This window comes from Equus asinus, chromosome 12 (genome assembly GCF_041296235.1).
Source record: "Equus asinus isolate D_3611 breed Donkey chromosome 12, EquAss-T2T_v2, whole genome shotgun sequence".
Taxonomy (NCBI): domain Eukaryota; kingdom Metazoa; phylum Chordata; class Mammalia; order Perissodactyla; family Equidae; genus Equus; species Equus asinus.
In genome coordinates, this window is record NC_091801.1 from 13,305,677 (window position 1) to 13,326,523 (window position 20,847).

Sequence of the window (20,847 nt, forward strand, 5' to 3'; positions counted from 1 at the left end):
TCCTGCAGAACGCTCTGCAGCCGCCTCCCTAGAGGCAGAGCGCTTAGTTGGCGTGGGAGGCTGTGTTCTTTCATGTCACCTGGAGAGAGCAGTCACAAAGGGCAGACTCTCTGGAGGCCTTTTTTGGTTTGTTTTGACTGTGTGTGTTGAACACCAAGCAAGCGACACCCTTGCTTGAACTTACTACCCCCGGTTCCTACTGAACATCTGCTCTCGGATAGAGAATACTGTTTGGATCAAAATCAAAACAAAACCAGACAAAAATCCACGTGAAGGAGAGGAATCTTGTACTTCCTCTTGCAAAATCCTTTCCCCTTTTTATTGATCTCTGGAGTCTCCTGTAATCTCCGGGCTTACAGTAAGTATCTCCATCTTGGAGTCGCCTTTTCAAAGGAATTTGCTCTGTGTTAAGCTGCCCCTCACTGCAGTATTAGGGCCCTATCTCAGAAATGGGGAAACTCCTACAAACGAATCATTTGGAACAATTACAAGAGTCTCTGGGTGGCCGTTAGGGCAGCGGCTCTCAACCTTTTGTACTGAACATCTCACCAATTGCTGGATGAAAAAACTTGGTTCCTATTATTATAGAAGCAAAAATACTACTCTTTCCAAAAGAGCATTTCCACATTGACTTGCATTCTGGCAGTAGCTTAGGACTTTTAGGAAAATACTGCTTCCCACCCAACTACTGTATAGGACAAGTTTACAATCTGTTGATCCCAGATGCAGAAGAATTATACCTTGGAAATCGATGTTTGGTGCTGTGGCTTAGGTGAGTAATATCAACTGGTGAAAATGTTGATCTCGTTTACTTTATTACCCATATCTCTTAGAGGTACCCTGTAGTAATTTGTGCAGCCTGCCAACTATTGTGATCTTATATGCAAAGTCTTTTTTCCCCAGTTTTGTTGAGATATAATTGACATAACATTTTATTAGTTTAAGGTGTCCAACATAATCACTTGATATATGTATGTATTGCAAAATGATTACGAAAATAATTTTAATTAACATACCTCATCTCACATAGTTACAAATGTTTTTCTTGTGATGAGAACTTTTTGTGTGTGTGTGAGGAAGATTGGCTCTGAGCTAACATCTGTTGCCGATCTTCCTCTTTTTGCTTGAGGAAGATTGTCACTGAGTTAACATCTATGCCAATCTTCCTCTATTTTTGTATGCGGGATGCCACCACAGCATGGCTTGATAAGTGGTTTGTAAGTCTGCACCCAGATCCAAACCAGCGAACCCTGGGCCACTGAATCAGAGCGCACAACCTTAACCACTACACCACTGGGCCAGTCCCGATGAGAACGTCTAAGATTTACTCTCTTAGTAACTTTCAAATATTCAATACAGTATTATTAACTATAGTCTCCATGCTGCACATTGTAACCCCAGAAGTTGTTTATCTTCTGAAAGGTGTTTATAACTGGAAGCTTGTACCTTTTGACCACCTTCACCCATTTTATTCACTCCCACCCTGCGTCTCTGGCAACCACCAATCTGTTCTCTGTATCTATGAGTTTGGCTTTTTTTAGGTTTCACATGTCAGTGAGATCACACAGGATTTGTCTTTCTCTGCCTGACATTTCACTTAGCACAATGTCCTCAAGGTCCATCCATGTTGTCACAAATGGCAGGATTTTCTTCTTTTTTTACGGCTGCATAATATTCCCTTATATAACACATTTGTTGGGCTTTATCCTCCAAAGTTTCTGACTCAATAGGTCCAGGGTGGGGCCTGGGAATCTGAATTTCTAACAAGTTCCCAGGAGATGGATGCTGATGCTGGTAGACTGGGTGCCACACTTCGACAAGCTCTGCTTTCTCTCATTGAAGCCCTAAACTGTAGCAGGCCATTCAGCTTCTAAGGTGTCCCATTTTATTTATTTGAGTATTCTTTGTATCCTTTGCCTTGAAAAATCCAGAAGTGACAAGAGGACTTGAATGTATGAATATAAGGAAGCAATTATCACCTGAGCTCGCACACAGCAGTTTGTAAAAGTCCCTTTTGTTCCCTGTAGCATACGTTTGGGGAGAGGCCCATATCAGAGAGATCAGTAGAGGCCCATTCAAGAATGTAATTAGAGATAACGATGCCTGCCTGTGGGATGCTTGTCACGGTACAGAGCTGCATCCAGCGGCCCCATCACTCAGCGTGGCAGTGATCCTTGGCATGGAGCTAAATGGAACGGTGACTTCAGAATGACAACATTGATCCTGACTTTAGACTGAGCTCAGGAATTACTGTGTTCTCAGGTTTCACTGCGTGTCTGGTATTGTACAAATTCTTCAGGTTTTCTTGCTCCACATAAGCCTTTTTAAACTCAAAAATAGTTCTACATGCTGAATGGGGTCTCTGACCCAATGCCAGCACAACCGCGGGTGACTGACTAGATTTCTTCTTGTGGTTGGGTATCCTCAGCCTCACTTTGAGAGCAGGAGCTTAGGAAGAGGGGATGATTGTGCTTTGTATTATTTTTCAAAGTACGTTCACATCTTTCACCTCATCCTGTCTGTCACGGGTATTAATGCCAGAGCCAGGAAGAGGATCCAGGTTTCCTGAGCCTCAGCCCCATGTTCAGTCCTCATGCTGCTGCAATGATTTATCTCAGTCTCTAGACCAAGGCCTAGAATGCTCTTCCACTGACGGAGGAGACATAGCTAGAGAGACAGACACACAGAGAGAGACAGAGAGAGGGAGAGACATAGAGAGAGAGAGAGGGAGAGACAGATAGACAGAGACAGAGAGAGGAAGAGAGAGAACAAAAGGATTGAAGGAGGAGAAAGAAACAGAAAACAGAGGACAAGCAAAGGAAGAAAAGAGAAAGAAAGCCCAAAGGAAACAGACCCTGAAACCCTCAAAGGGAGCCACATCCTTCCACGTCAGTGGCAGGATTAATAGTCTAGTTCCCTTGGGACAGAAACATCTGCCTAAGCCTGAGGGAAGTTTGGGGTGTCCCAGGGTGGTGAGCATTACGAATGGCAGCTGTCATCACTTTCTCTCCCTTGAGTGAGAGCAGCGTGGCTCAGTTTCCCTCCTGCAGCCACTTCTGTCCTGGTTGAAAGGCTCTGAGACAGCCATGTCTGCAGGGTTCCTCACACTGTCTACAGGGTGTACTCAGGGTTATACTGGGGAAGGGTGGCTAGGAAACAACATGGATATGTTGACCAACTCTTGGCTCTCAGGAGTCCCACAAAGCCCCCAGAGTTATTCTTGGTCAGACCAGATAAAGACAGGAGAGAACAGAAACGACTTTTCCCATTGTTTTCAGTGTCATCTTGACTATTATAGGATTTAGATTATGACATTGTTCCACAGGGAATGAGGTCAATGTACTACTTGAATGGTGAAGTGATATTTTTCAGGACGTAAAATAAGATGAATTATGTAAACAGGCTGTAACAACAGTCAGTATGGCCAGCTGTAGGGGCAGAGAATGAAGAAGCAGGGATGCCCGGCATATGGGATGCACCACGCTTTGTTTTGACTTTTTGGATCAGGAACCGTCTTGCTTTGTCCAAGGATCTCTTATTCCTTGTCTGTGCTCGTCTTGCTCTCTCTACCCACATACGTGTCTCTTGAGGGCATCGGGCCCCTGGCACAGCAGCTGGCACACTGCAGGTGTTCAATGAGTGAGTTGGGTAACGCATGGTCAGGGAGCTTCTGCCCTGGGAGAGCTAGAGCAGAGGCACTTGACCATTTATTTGGTGGAACATGGGAGTCATGGATAAGGTGGATGGTTAGACTCCGTGACTCTAAGACGCCTCCAAACTCTGAAATTCCATAATTCTTATGCATATAGAAAACTTCAGAAATGCCAATATCTGCATCTGAAAGGACATTTATGAAAGATTTATGGTATATTTGTTTCTCAGAGGCTTATAAATAGCACTATCTGGAACTAATTTTAACATAGTCCCCAATTTTTTATTTTATTTACTTAAATTCTATTTTGATGCCACAAGTGGAAACCATAATCTTTGATGACTCTTATTACTGTTGTATCTTATTTCACAAAATTGAAAGGGCATGTTTTTAGAATTCCAAAAGAAAGTTAACTTCTTCAAATGGAATGAATATCAGCAAAACATAAATTGCCTCTACCCAAGATCCGTAGTAAAAAAGGATCAGAATTCGGTCTTTCAAATCTTTCTGCCATATCAGCTATCAATGCATAGCTCTGAGGAAGCATATAAAGCTTAATAAATGGTTTCCCATGGACATAATGTTTGGTTGTAAGTAAAGGAAAAAAAAAATCTTAAGTTCCGCAGGTGAGAAAAAGATGAAAAGGAGCAAATATCATTACTGTGAAGTAAAAGAAAACAAAAAATATTTGGCTTCTAACAACCATCATTGTTTTGTGGAAAACAAAAAAGCAAATATCCAGTGGCACCAGTGTTTGTGAGATTTGCCACGTTCTGGGTTCTTGAGGAAAAGAACTAGGGGCTTGATAAGAACAGTATAGCACTCTGCAGAAACTTAATTCTCACTGAAGCAAAATGACCCCGTCAGGAATTTCCATATGTATCATAGTTCATGGGGACTGGAGGCTGGGACCTGTTCAGAAATATTACATGTGTTTCAGAAAGAAACTTAGAAGAAATAACATTCCACATAAGACGTTACATAAACTCAAGCTTTAGCCAATTCTGGCAGAGTCTTTTTTTCCTGAGGAAGATTTGCCCTGAGCTAACATCTATTGCCAATTTTCCTCTTTTTGCTTGACAAAGATTGGCCCAGAGCTAACATCTGTGCCAGTCTTCCTTTATTTTGTATGTAGGTTTCTGCCACAGCATGGCCACTGACGAGTGGTGTAGGTCCACACCTGGGAACCAAACCTGGGGGGCCAAAGTGGAGTGCTCTGAACTTAACCACTAGCCCCTGGGCCAGCCCCCACATGGAGTCTTCTTTCCTATTTGATAGTACTTTGTATCAACCCACAAATAACTTGCTGATCATAAATGGGAAGCATATCTTTACAAAGAAGGGGTACAGTTGTCATCATTGAACCCACTGATCAGTTTTCATCTCACTAGGAGTGAGAGGATACGACCTTGGGGCTCCAATGTCATGCATTATGGGTACACAGCATCATTATCAAGTATTCTTACCAAAAAGTTTGAACCCAAATTTAACCAAGCCTTTACATCTAACTTAGGGGTTTATAGGAAATACAAGGGATGGAAGAGCTGGTTAAACAATAGCATGAAGAAGCCAGCAGAGGAATCCAGAATGTGGAACCTTCTACAATATACCTGATCCATCTTGTCAACAAGTCAATGGCATGAGGAAAAAATGGCATCTGTGTGTCGATGGGAGAGAAACTGTTGATGATCATTAGAGTCTAAGGGTACAGAACAAACCAATGCAACCTGTGGAACATTTTTGGATCCTGATTAAAACGAACCAACTGCAAACATTGGGGGGATGGTTGTGGGGAAATTAGAATATTGGATGATATTAAGGAATTGCTACATTTTCTTAAGTGTGATATTAGCATAGCTGTTACGCAGAAAACTGAGTTTAATTTTTAGAAAGATATGCTGGACTATTTAGGGAATAAATAGCCTTTAAAATACTTCAGCAGGTTTCTGTGTAGACAAAGTATCAATAAATTCCCTTCATGATTCAGTCAGTTTGAACTGAGTTTTCTTAACAGTATGTTTCAATTTTCTACTGGAAAGGGAAAAAATGAAGATTGAGGAGAGAAGAGGGAGAGGGGAGAATTTCTAGAGCACTGTCCCAGAGGAGGCAAGAAGAATTAGGATCCAGTGCAGGGCTAGCTGCTCAGAGGGACCCACGGCCCCACACCAGCCTACAAATTGTTACTGACCCCTAACAAGATAAGTACAGAAGTTGAGAGTACACTTTTTGAAACTTTTATAACAATTTGACAGAGTAATTTTATGCCCATTGAATCTAATGATTAAAAAAGTGGGGCTTATAAAAAATGAGTTTTCTGTTACTTAAAACAGAAAGATTCATAACTGACGTGATGTGTGTTATTGTACCGTGACTGTTTCTAGGATCTTACCTTGGGTCCTTGGATGCACCTCAGGAGGTCTGTGCACCCGTTGCAGCTGTTTGCCAAATGGAATTGTATGCAAATACACACATGCAAACACATTCATACATATGTCATACATGTGTTGCACACGTCTGTCAATAGCTCTCCTCAGATTCTTATAGCGGTCCATGACCCAAAAAATGTTGAAGAACCCTTGCCCCAGAGCTGCCTTAGAGTAATTCTCCCCACTCTGCTTAGAGTTGCCTGTATGGACACTTTTTTTCCCAGATGTCCAGATTTTAAACTTCTCAAATGCTAATTCCCAGCTCTACATATTTGTGTGGCCCCATCACCTATAGTCCTTAAATTACAAATGTCTTTGGTTGTTCTTCTCATCACTCTGCCCAAAGGGAGCCCTTAAAATGAACATTTCGTGGAGACCAAGCTTCCCCATGACAGACAAGCTCCCGCACACCCAGTCGAGTGAGAGGCAGGGCTGTGGGAGCCGTCTACAGCCTCAGGCACCGAGCACTCGTTCTTGCTCATCTCAGTTCCACCAGGTCGCCAGCCTCCATTTGAACAATACTTCTTGGCTTAGCAACTCACCACACGATTAACTGTTTAAACAAATTCCAGAAAGCACATCAATTATTACTAATGAATTCCAAATCAAATCATCCAGAACTACAAAGGGCTGCCAGATGTTCCAGGCGAGGAGCAAAGAGGGGCTGGAAGGCGTGGGGCGAGGGCAGCTTCTTTCCCACCGCTCTATTAACTCGGATCTGAAAGCTGTAATTTATCAGGCAGCCGACATCAAGAGGCATCACACACATTTAAAACTATTTCTTGGAGATTATTCTAATATGAATTTCACTGTGGAATATTACTTCCTATGGATATCATACTTGGCAAAAACTTTTCAGACCTCTTTTACGTGTGTATCTCATTTTATCCTTACAGCATCTTAGTGACTGTGACTCTTTCCGATTTTTCTGGATGAGTAAATTAAGGCAAAGTGGAACACACAGGGGTTTTTTTTTCTCCTTTTTTTTATAGTAAGACTATGTTTAGAAACCAGATGTTCTGAGATTATTGTTGGACACTGCTGCTTCCAAACTACCAGTGAGCTAATAGACATAAAAACTTTCCAAGGAGTAAAGTCACAGGGCCCATATGAAAGGCACACAGTGGGTTTTAAGGTGTGTATCTGAATGAGAGATGCAACCTGAGTGAGGAAATGAACCTGCAGGGGCTCGAAGTGAGAAAGTGGGATGGCCGTGGGCAGTTGAAGGTCCCCAGTGGCTCTGCCCATGCTGGAGGGACAAGTTTCAGAGGATCTTTAGGCACCAGGATACCATCAACAAAGACATGGGAAAGTGTTTCCATTGGGAAGAGTGTCCGCTCATCGGTGGTGAAGGGCAGCAGAGCTGGACCCTCTTTGAGCAGCTTGGCTTACCCTGGAGGCTGGTCCCATTATCAAGATGACTTAAAGTTTCCCACTGGACTTGTGTCTAAAACAAACTCCCTTCAAATGGCTGTGAGATCAGCATTAAGCAAAATATGGACGACTTACTAGGTAATTAATAGACTTGGGAGCAAGAAATAGGGGATCATGGCATTTGAGACCACGAAGGGACCTGAAAACACATGGTTCAACTCATTCACCTCTCAGGTGAGGGAACCCACGTGCAGAGAGGTTGAGGGGTTCCCCAAGGGTACATACCTTTTAGATATTAAGGCGATCATATGTTAACGAATTGTTTTCTTCTGCTTATTCTCATTTTAAATATTCACATATCTCCAGTGGGCTTTAAATATTTAAAACCTGTGGTCTCAAATGTTGGAATGAATAAGATTTGTGTTGGTTTTTGCCTCTTCTGCTACATTCTTGTTCAAACAACCAAATTTTCTTGAAAGGTAGATTTCTAAATTTTTTTTTTAACAATAACACATGTTAAATATCTCAAAAAGGATCCAAAGTTACAGGCTCATGTAGAGGAAAGTCTCCGTGGCTACACTTGTTTCTTCTGGGTCGGGACTGCTACGTAAGGCCAAATTTTTGTCTGAGAGTGCATTTCATGTTGCATTCCATCTCTACAATACATTTGATTTATAAACTCTAAAAATAAGACATACTTTAGGAAGAACGTGGGCTTGGTCAGAGTGAAAGTAATGGAATAAACAATCTCTTGCAATTACGAACATTCCCAAATGATTTTTCAGGGTGATTGTCAAGCCAAGAACTACAAAAGCCATTTTCTGTAATTTTCACTGTATGAATCAATGCGAAAAAAAAAGAAAAACGCTACGTACTGACTCAAGGACATATTCGTTTGTTTTTTCACTCCAAAGTCAGCTTTCTGACCATACGCTTTTTTGAGAAGCAATGAGGTGATGGTACAATTAGAATGACACCTTTCCTTTCTCTTCTTCTTTTTCTCTTCGTTGGATTTTAAGTTAACTTTTATTTTAAAATTATAATACATAAACATGCACATTAACAATTTTAAGTTTTTAGCATTTAGGTTATTATTTTGAATTTTAAGAATTAAAAAAAGAAATATCAAAATGCAGAGAAAACTGTCTACCTCCATCAATTTCTCTTCTGATAAATATGAGGACTCTCTTTGTCTCTATGGGCACCAATCGTCAGGCGCCATGCTCGAAGTAACTCAAACCTGATGTTTCTATACAGTAATGGCTTTGAAAGATATGCCCACACTCTTGAGAAGTAGACGTGCTGAGTGAAGGCACCAACCAGGCCTCCTGACTCATCAAAACCTTGTGTTTAAGGCCTACTTTCCAATAGAGTAGTCATTCAACATTTATTGAGCCTCAGCCATGTTCAGGAGCTGGATTTCAAAGATGAGAAAGACACAGTCCCTGCCTTACAGGAGGTTCCAGTCCCAGAAAGGAGACAGCTAAATGGACAGTATGGCCTCACATTGTAACATGCACCAAGATGAAGAAATAATAGTAATAACAGCTAACATTTATGAAATGCTTGCTGAGGGCACGGCGTGGGGCTAAGAACGTACATAGTACTGAGAGAGCATGGAGAAGGGATAGAAGTAGTTAGGAAGACAGAACATTTTGCTGTATATGAAAACAAACGTATGCTGTCCACCCATCCCACAGAAAAAAGAAAAGAGCAAGAGAAAAAATTGGTGATATATGACAGAAGAAAGATCGTAGCGTGGTACAGGAGAATGGACCAAAGTCAGATGGATTTAATGCCAGTTTATTTTCATTACCTCATAGAACCTAAAACAGCAGATATTTCTGAGCCTTACTCAGTTTCACCGTTGCTCAGAAAGTCAAAGAAGTGAGGGTCTGGAGTGGACCCAAGTACCTTTGGTTAAACAAAACAGCTGGAGTTTAACGCTCTTTTTTTCTCCACTGCAAAATGTTCCCAACCAAAATGGCTCTGGCATCACCGTGGATGTTGAAACAGTCTCATCAAAACAGATGGCTTTCAAGTAAGTCTACAGAACTGGGTTAGCCTGGGTTAAGCCTCCTGAGGGGCTGGCTGTGTGACCCTGGATAACTTTTCTAAGTGACTCTCAGTTTCTTCCTCTGTGGAATTCAACTGAGAATACCTAACTTGCAGGGCTGCTCTAGAAATTAAATGAGAGACTAATAAAGTATGGTACCCAACACATGATACTCAAGATTGGAGCTATTATTAGTGTTATTATTCAGTCACTCTAGTCTCCAGACGACAGCCCAACACCTTGACAACTGGGACCCAGACTCAGATTCCTGAATTCACCTATGTATGTGTGTGTGTGTGTGTGTGTATGTGTGTGTGTCTACTGGGCATGGAACACAAAGGAAGTGAAACAATGGATCAGTCTATCCCGGGGTTCCTCAACCTTGGCACTATTGGGATTTTGGACTGGGTGATTCTTTGTTGTGGGGACTGTCCTGAGTTTTGTAGGGTTGTTAGCAGCATCCCTGAAGATGCTTAGCACCATCTACCACTAGACACCCTCTCCAGTTGTGGCAACCAAAAATGTCTCCAGACATTGCCAAATGTCCCCTTGGGGGGCAAAATCGCCCCCGGTTGAGAACCACTGCTCTACGTAGCGGTCTTTTACTCCCCATGTTGTCAACCAAATAAATGATGGACAAGGGAACCTCTGGATGGGAGATCGGAATGATAACTGACTGAGCCTGTGTGAATCAATGTTATATTAAAGGTTTCCAACATCTGCTGAGTCAAAACAAAAACTCACTTCAAATGACAGACCTGGCTAATGTTATCTGCAGGCTTTCACTCAACACTCTTAGAAGCACAACGATCTTGGTCTTTTGAGGCCAAAATGCTGCTTCTAGAACAATCTCACTCTTCAACTCTGACCCAGCCACCACTGTCTTTCCTCCTTGCAAGGCAGCTCCCTGCTCTGCATTTGTGCACAGTGACCTTGCAACGTTCCCATCCTGTTCACCTCGTTGAACTCTTCTTCTCTTTTCTCCCAAGCAGACACACTCTTGACCTCTCTCTTGTTTCTCAAGATGTCTCCGGTCTCCGCCCTCCACCCCAGCTGAAGGAGCCTCCCACATCCTTCCTGTCCCCTTAGCCCCGTCTCTTCCTTACAGAACCCTTTCCAAACCCTACTCCACAGGGACATCATTCTTAACTCTGTCTAGCGATCTCTCTTCCCTCCAGCAACTTTCCCATGACCATATCTATCCACCCCTTGATGAACAGATTCTGAGAAGAGCATCCTTTGATAACATGCCTAGTGGAGTAACAAGCAATTTCATTAAATGTAAGGAAACATTCGCAGCTCTCTGCCCCTTTTCTGAGCTGAATTTGCACAGCAGTTGTGGTGAATTTTGTAGTTGTTTCTGATATTTATCTTGATCAAACATCCACTTGTTCTAGGTCTACTGATATTTCAAAAATTAATGTCTATACATTAGATGATTGGCTATTTACAAAGTCCATTTAATATCAGACGCAAACCACAGAATTGAGCCCATGCCCTCAGGCGATTTGTTCTTTGCCAATTTTGCTCTCTGCTTTGCTCCAAATCAACTTGGTTTTCCAAACTCCTCCCTTTCTTCTGACATTTAGCTCTCCAGTTTTTAACAGTTTCTTATAGATCTCCATTCTTGCTATAAAGTTATAAGTAATTCCTAATGAGGGAAAAAACTTAAAAGAGAGGGAGAGGAAGAAACTAAAAGGATGAGAGTGGGTGGGCAATTGAAGGCTTTGGGGAAATAGTGTATGTCTCAGGTTCAGCACTCTCTCAGATGAAAACAGATTAATGTTTTCAGGTTTATTAATGCATTTCGTTAAGCCAATAACATCTTCAAAGACTACTTAGCATCCTTTCAGGAAGAAGTTTGGTCACATCCTGTGCTTAATGGATCCAGTTATTAAAAAACTTACTCGGTGTAATTAGCCTGGTTTTTTCTTCTGTGTTAAAATATAGAACAGACTGCTGAGCTTTTCTTTTTTTTTGAATTCCCTGGTGAACGAATTCTGGTATCCTGGTTTTCATTAAGGTTACACCTGATGATGTGTCTTTGAGCCATCCGGCATGTTCAATCTCGTTCATGATGAAAAGGGAATGAACAGTCCATGGGTCCCCTTTGTTGGGCTCCTGGTCTTAACACTCCTGATGCTACTCAACCAGTCCTCACACACTTCCATCATGGAGCCCATTGATTAGTGGAATGTCATACAGTTTTTCACTGAAATTTGTCCATTTTACCCCTAAGGGTGCTTATTTTTGTCAACACCTTTCCCATCTGCCTAGGTAACATTTCAAGACCCTCATGTGCTTGCTTCTCTCTTGAGAAAGTTCGGTTCTGCACATAGCAGATCATCTTTCTAGCTTTATAGAACTCAAGTGTAAACCAACCTGAAAACCACCTTTTAGAGACTATGAACAGGGCCAAAATTTGAGCTGAGGACTACCTCAATCTAATCTTATTTTACCTCTGCTGATACCTGTTTGAACTGGGTTTCAATCCTTTAAATCTGCATGATATGGAGCAAGTTACTTAATGCCTTCGTGTCTTGGTTTTTTCCTCGATGAAATGTATTTCATAGGTTATCATGACAATTAGATGAGTTAATACCTGTAAAGGCACTTAAAACAGTGTCTAGCAAATAGTAAGGACTCAATAAATGTTAGCTCAGTTATTATCTGGGATTGCGATCAGAGAAGAGCGTCTCTTGGAATAGCGCCAAGGTGAGAGATACTACGTGTCAGGATGCTGACCCTCATTACCCCCAAAAGTTGGAAAATACTAACTATGAATGTTTTGTGAAGCAATAAACATCACATTCTAAAGTGAATTACTGACAAACAATTCAATTAAAATATGTGCAAAAAACTTGAAGGGACATTTCTCCAAAGAAGATATACAAATGGCCAACATACACATGAAAAGATGTTCAAAATCATTAGTCATTAGGGGAATGCAAATCACAACTACAATGAAATAACACCTCGCATTCACTAGGACGGGTATAACAAAAAAAGGGGAAAAAAGGAAAATAATAAGTGTCGGTGAGTGTGTGGAGAAATTAAGACATGGTGGGAATGTAAAACGGTGCAGCCCCTGTGAAAACAGTTTGGCAGTTCCTCAAAAAGTTAAACATAGTATTAACGTATGACTATAATTCCACTCCAAGGTATATACCCAAATAATTGAAAACAGGTATTCAAATAAATACACATACACCCATGTTCATAGCAGTGCTATTCACAAGAGCCAGAAGGTAGAAACAAGGCAAACATTCATCAATAGATGAATGGATAAACAAAATGTGGTATATCCACACAATGGAATATTATTCAGCCCTTAAAAAGGAATGAAGACCTGATACATACTGCAACCTGGATGAACCTCAAAAACATTAGGCTAAGTGAAAGAAGCAGGACACAAAAAGTCACATATTGTATGATTCCATTTATATGAAATAATTGGAATAGTTAAGTCCAGAGAAACAGAACACAGATTTGTGCTTGCCAGGAGCTGAGGGGAGGAAGAATTAGGAGTAATTGCTTAATACGTTCAGGGTCTCCTTTTGGAGTTATGAAAATGTTTTGGAGCTAGACAGAGGTGACGGTTGCACAATATTGTGAATGTACTACATACCATTGTTGACTAACTTTTATCACCCCACTACAGCCTCAAATACTCTGGTGGTAACTGTGTTGCTCTTTTTCTTTATTATCTGTCCAGCTCAGTGAAACCAAATTGCATCGAGCCTGGCTTTGATGCCAGTTGGCTGAATTGTTCACGTTAAAATGGTTAATTTTACATTATGTGAATTTTGCCTCAATTAAAAAATAACTGACATGAATTACTTGTCAGTGAGGGAGATTTTTCAGGGCATTTAATACTTCATTGAAATGGAAGGTACATTTTCTTTTCTACTGTATTTCAGTAAACCTAAGAAAATTTTGCAGAAATACTTTCTTTGAAAAGCAAAAATTCACAACAAAATGTAGTAAACTCTGGACTTTAAATTGCTTTGCAGAGGAAAGCTGCATTCTCTCTGCCATGGTGGAGCGATACTGGGAATATGCGGCCCCTCTTGCTGTTAGAGCTGTCACAGCATTGATAGCCTGGGCTGATGTGGCTGACCAGGTAGGTGGGTGTGCCCATTACCTAGTAATGGATAGGTCATGAAACAGCTTGCCTGGTGGAAGAGGGAAACCTAACCGGATAGTTAGGTTACTAACTTTCATGTGGTGAAAAGATAATGACTGGTCTCTTGTTAGAATCTTCCAACATTCTCTTAAGGTACACAGGATAATAGACACCTCAAGTGCTTTAATCCAGAAGGGTACTTGACGGGGGGAATTTGAAGCACCATGGTTGGGCAGTAAAAAAGAGGATGGCATTTGTAAGAGTGGGACTTTCCACTCATTTCATCATGCTGATGGCTCCAGCCAGTCCTACTAGAATAGAATTGGTTTCAGAACAATGCTTTAGCTAATCCGAATGCCCCCTTGACGGCCAAAATAGAACCTAGGAAAGCTTTGTGAGATCTGTGGTTTTAACCATATACAGCCTTCCACTGTTCACAGGCCACATAATATTTTCTGCTACATCCCGTCTCCAACTCATGTGTCAGTCCAGTTTAGCTGTCCTTATCCATATTGTTACTCCAAGGGGCTTCCAATTTCCCGTCTCCTGTCTCTGTTTGGTTGTTGTCCAGCTTTTACTACTCCACTAAAGCCCAAATACTCCAGTGGTGACTAAATGTTCTTTTCTTCATTATTTATCCAGCTCAGTGAAACCAAATTGAATTGAGTCTGGCTTTGATGCCAGTTGGCTGGCTTCTTTCCAGATGTTAATTACTGGAGAACTTGTCTTACTATTTGATATTAATTACTCTGTGTGGGCTTCAGTGGAAAAAATAGTCCAGAAATGGAATGTGACATTAAAAACAGGTCCACATTCTGAATATCCTTCCCACCAGACTAGGGTGTGCTGAGCTTTTTAACCCTGGGAGGAATGAGGCCATGCCCACGAGTGGTTTAGAAGACTTCAGGCATTGGTACAACTAAAGAAAAGTGGGAAGAGCAAAAGGAGGGAGATCAAGGAAAGAGGATGGGTGTGAAGGACACAGGACAATAAAGGGGCAATGACTCCTGGAGCATTACCTCTAACCATCCTTAGTACTAACAACAGCCACAAGTGGCCATTGTTCATGTATTTGCTATTAGGAGGCATAACGGAAAGAACGTGAACTTGGGAATCAGAATAGTGTGGGTTTTAATTCAAGCTCTACCAGTTGCTTGTATACAGGCAGGCTATCTAACCCCCCAGATCCCTAGTTTCCTCCTCAGTAAAGTGAGGATAGAATTGACTACAGAATACCTTCATTATGAGGAATGTTTCAGTTAACGTATGCAAGGTTCTCACCACACAGCAAGTAATCGGTAACTGATACTTGTTACCATAATGATTGTAGTAGCTGCTATTTGTGTAGCCCTTTACTTCTCCTCCCTTTCTTTTTGGACAACTTTATAGAAAAGGAGCCTTGCTGAGCTACTTGAGATGACCTCCTTTTTCATTTTGAGCTAACACTACTGAGCTAAGCAAGTATTCTTAAGACATATGTCTATTTTTTGTTTGTTTTGCACTAGACTCAGGCGAAGTTCTGAGATGCTTGGCTGGAAAAGAGGGAAGGGATTGAAGTGACCCTCAGAAAGTCACTGTGGAGCCAAGAGACCACACAGGAGACTGGCAGCAGGCGGATGCCGAGGAAGGTGCCATGGGGCAGCAGAACGGCTCACAGGACAGAGAAGTGGGACAGATGGCGGAGCCTGAAAGATGACTTGGGCAGCATCTTCCAGCTGCAACACTAACGGAAAGACTCAGCTTTCGACCTGGGTGTTTCTTCCCTGTGAGTTGCCTTTACTTCTCACACAGAACACTTCATTTCTGACACTTTGATCACCAAACGGAAGTTTTCCCTTACAAAAACAAGCAAGTCTCTGCGACACAGCTGGATGTCCCCCAATTTAACTCAATTCTGACACTGTCTACCCAGAGACAGCATCAGATGCCAAAGGCTAGGGGTGTGGTCCCAAGTCTGCCTCACCCCCATGTCTACACACAGATACTTCAGACGCCCTGTCACCTGTGCTTCTGACCAATCGGCTATGGATTGGAGGTTCCAATGACCCACTCCTTGGGTTCGGTTAATTTGCTAGAGCAGCTCACAGAACTCAGGGAAGCAGTTTACTTCCCTCTACCAGTTCATCATCAAAGGGTATGGTAAAGGACACAGACGAACATTCAGATGGAAGAGGTGTGCAGGGCGAGGTCTAAAGGAGGGGGCACGGAGCTTCCACCCCCGTCCAGGCGCGCCGCTCTCCCAGCACCTTCACATGTTGACCAACGCAGCTCTCTGAACCCTGTACTTTTGGGACTGTATGGAGGCCTCATCCCGGAGGATGACTGATCATTAACTGCATCTTCAGCCCTTCTCCCTTCTCAAGAGAATAGGGGGCAGGGCTGAAAATTCCAAGCTTCTAATCATGGCTTGGTCTTCCCGGTGACTAGCCCTCATCCAGGGGCCATCCCAGAGCCCACCCAGAGTCACCTCATTAGAACAAAGGACACTCTTATCACCCAGGAAATTACAAGGGTTTCAGGAGGTCTGTGCCAGCAACCGGGGGCAGAGACCAGTATATATCTTCCATTATCTCACAAACACTGGGGTACATGAGATCTTTCCAAGGGGTGTGCAGCTCACGGCTAGCTTCAAAAGAGTCGAGTTCAATCATCGATATCCATGTACATACTTCTTAATATATCTTTGCCCAGCAAGGCACCTGTAGGCCGGAAGATGTTCATTTTCCACTTCTCCTTTCATAATTATCCCTCTTCCATTTTATAAAAGAAAGATATCATCCATCTCCAATCTTACTACACTGCACTGTCCTGGGTCTGACAAACCTCTGTGGTGTTTAACACAGGGACAATGTGACAGATTGTATTGAAGTTGGGGTGGAGAAAGTGAGTGATTCTAATGATCAGGTAACACATATTTTTACAATTCAAGTGGTTTCCAAATATTTACTTTCAACAAAATTGAAGGCTGACCTTTGGAGTAACATGATAATTAAAAATAACTTTTGATTACAGAATACTCTAGTGGAGATCAAAGAGTTGAGGGACTTTGCTGTAACAGAATATCTTCCATTTTCATATACTTATTTATGTGAACAATTTTCTCAGTGTTCACATAAAAAAGGGAATAAAATTTATACTATCTCATTATAGCAATAAGTATATTTATTCAGGCTACATGAATGAATTTTTTAAAATCTCAGCTAACTCATTAAGAGATATATTTCAGGACCACCATCCCCTACCCCCAGAATACCCTAGGGTCTCTTACCACTGGAATCCTTTCTGGAAGGTTCTATGGACTTAGAGGAAGCCCTAACTCCCCAGTCCTGCCCAGAGTTGTAGAAAGGTTCATCTAGGTTAACGTAAAAATGCTTTTGTACGCATTAGCAACAAAATACAATTGTTAATTACTGTTATTAGTAAAGGAGAGAGGAGCTCTTTCTGAAATGTTGAATTTAAACAGCAGTTTGATAATTACAACGCTAGTTTAATCTGACCTGTCTGGTATTGCCTTAGGCCTATTGGTATCTAAGATATTAAAATAAATGGATTTTTCTAAAGAAAAATGTAAGGGTCCTTGAGGGATCCTTGAAGTAATCTTAAAAACAAAATTAAGAGGATTCTTATAAGCCTAAAGGATTCAATGTTCACGCTGGTGAGAAAGTAGCTGTCAGTTAGCCCCCAGCTAGGGCCTGGAACCCAGGGAAGGGAAACCGGCCGCCAGGAATGAATTTGTGAGTCGCATGACACTCTGTGTGCACACGCCAGGCAGCTTCGGGTTTGGAGGACCTTTCATCCTAGGTTCTTGAGGGGAAAAAAGAGAGAGAGAGAGACATCTCTAAAAAGTAAATAGACACAAGGAAATAAGCAGGTGAGGGAAGAAGAGAAAAGAAAAATACGGAAATGCAGCACGTTTGAAGTCTCCGTCTTGATTCCATCAGTTAGGTCCCCGGGGACGCACCAGGCGAGCGGGGCGGGGCGGCGTCTGGCCCGGGCGGTCCCGCGTGGAGGTGGCGGGAGGCGGGGTGCGCACCCCGCTGACAGCTCCGACATCTCAGCTCCACTTTGAAGTTGACCTGAACGATCCTTTCATCAAGTCCTCAATATCGCCGTGGCTATAATTTAAACTTGAAACAGGAACAAAGTGTTTTTACTATTGAGCAAATCCTCTGTTAGAAGAGCGCAGTCTCCCAGATGGTCTCTCTCTGCTGCTCTTCTCGGTGGTGCTTTTAGCCTCCCTGTTTCACACGCACAGTTTGGAAAACCATCTCTGCGGAAAGCGGGTCCACAAAACATACCCCGGGACTGACCGTGGGGTGTCGACCCTGATAGTACCGTTGCTGAAGTTTTCCGTCCTGCCTGCCTGCTGGCCTTCCTTCCTTCCTTTCCTTCTTCCTTCCCTTCCGTTTCATTCTTGCTCCTTTTCTTTTTTTCTTAGAAAATGATTTTTCATTCTTTTGTTTTCTTATAGTACTAATACAATAGTACTGCAAATGTAATGCTCATAAAACATGAAGAAATATACAAATAAGCAAACAAAAATCAAAACAGAACCATACAGTCACTTCATCCAAAAATAATCTATGTTAACATTCAGGTGGAAATTCCTCCAGACTATGCATCCACCTGCCTCTCTCTGACGCTGCATTTTGTGTACACGTGTTTGTATGTGTGTATTTACATATTACATTTTTCTATGCTAGAAATAAAGTTTCTTGAGGGTGATAACTCTCATTTCCCTCAATTTGACCCAAGCCTGAATAGAATGTTCTACTTGTCTTCCTCAGTAGAGGTACGTTAGTTTTGTCTATAAGGAGCTAACTCTGGACCATGTATACAACATGATTTTCAGATCACAGTTATCCGAGAAGGTCAGTGCTAAAGTTTCTGTTCATGACGATGATTTGGGTATGAGATTTAAAGAGTCTGAGTAGATGCTGAAGTCAGTGCTTGTCTGACCTCAACCCACATGGTGTGATTGAAAAGTGTGAAGTAAGGTAGCCCCCCACATGTCCATCATACATAGCCTCCTCCTCAGCCCTCTCTGGTCCCTACACTTTAGTCTTCATGCTACAGGAATTCTGGGGAGATTCTCAAATGGGAATGTGCCTGCTTATCGATATCACACAAAACCCTATCAGGCATTTAATAACACCCTAAGTTGTAATAGATCATCAGTTTCTGGAAACAGAGGAAGGCCTTGACAGAGGTATTGGTTGGGTTGCAGGACGTGAGGGAGAATAGAGATTGTGGGAAGGGAAAGTTAGGAAAGACTCTGAGCCTAGGGACTTCCTCTGACATGATGGGTGTTCCAATGGCAAGGACCAGAAACCCACACAACATAGTGTGAATACACATACACATAGGAGGGAGGGAAGGAGGAAGGATTATTGTAAAGATCCAATATTCTTAGAAGTTATGAGGACATGAAATGAAGTATAGCAGGTCGGACAGTTGGAAATTCAGGAACAGAGGCCTCTCTCCTCCTTCTCTGCCTCTCCTGACTCTACCCCTCAAGCAACGTCTTCTAATTACTTACTTGGCATTTGGCTCCAAATAGTCTCAAGCCCTAACATCACAACAATCCTGGTCCAGGACCCACTGCAGCTGACAACTCTTTCTGTGTCTCTTAATTCAGATTCCTTAGAGTAGTGGCTCTCAAATCTGACTGATCATTGAAATCACTTGGGGCTTTATAAAACACAGCTTCCTAGGGTCCCACCCCAGATGATTCAATCAGAATCTCCGGAAAGACAGTAATAGATCAGCACATGTCTATTTGGCCAGATTCTGTCATGGCTGCTGTTTGGTTGCCCTGGGGTCTGGGGTCCATTCAAGGACACTGAGCTGAGGCTGGGGTAGGTGGGCTTCAAGAGGCACGTGGGATCACTTCAGGGCTACAATTGGGGCCAACACCTTAAAACATATATATTACAGTGTTCCTTTCAACCCATCATTTACTTGCCACTAGGGAGGTATTTTTTTTTTATTTTTTTGTTTTTTTAAAAGTAATTTTATTGGGATTACAATTTATAACATTGTGTAATTTTGGGTGTACATTATTGTTTATCAGTTCTTGAAAAAACTTCATCATGCTCACCCCTAGCAGTCTAATTTCATCTGTCACCATACATATGTGCCCCTTTGTCCCTTTCACCCACTCCCCAACCCCCTTCCCTCTGGTAACCACTAATCTGTTCTCTTTATCCATGTATTTGTTATCTTCCACATATGAGAGAAATCATGCAGTATTTGTCTTTCCGCCTCTGGCTTATTTCATTTAACATCACAGCCTCCAGGTCCATCCATCTTGTTGCAAATGGGACAATTTTGTCCTTTGCAGCCACTATGGAGAACAGTGTGGAGATTTCTTAAAAAATTAAAATTAGAAATACCATATGATCCAGCTATCCCACTACTGGGTACTTATCCAAAGAACTTGAAATCAATGATCCAAAGAGACTTATGCACCCCTGTGTTCACTGCAGCACAATTCACAATAGCCAGGATGCGGAAACAACCCAAGTGCCCTTCTACAGAAGAATGGATAAAGAAGATGTGGTATATATATACAATGGAATACTACTCAGCCATAAAAATTAGGGAGTTTTAAAAATACATATAAATCAGGTCATGCTCACTCCAGCTTAAAATCTTTCAGTGGATCTCCTATCTTTTTAAACAAGGATCAAAATCTGGAGAGAGAGAGGTGAGGGCTGGAACAAATTTTAAAAAGAATGGAAAATAATAATAGCAAAACTGAGTATCTGGGGACGTGGTTCTGGTTTGGATTCTGCGTAATCTTGTTGGTCCTGTAACGTCTCTGGCCGCAGTTACATCACTCTCAAAGCATGTAGTTGGATATGATGATCTCTAACTCATTCTCAGCTTTAACATTCAGTGATTTCTTGGGTCTGCACCACTAGTTTGGGGACAAGAAGTCATTCCAAGGTAGGGGGTAGGATTTAGTTGGAGCAACTTGGGTCATGAATACGTTCACCTCATATCAACTGATGAGAAGTAAAAGTGAGGACTCAGTGATACTAAAGGCCTCGGGTGCAAGATCTTGACCAAATTTATTTTTTAATTTAATTTTTATTGAGTTAATGGTAGGTTACAATCTTGTGAAATTTCAGTTGTACATTATTGTCTGTCAGTCATGTTGTAGGTGCAGCCCTTCACCCTTTGTGCCCACCCCCCACACCCCCTTTCC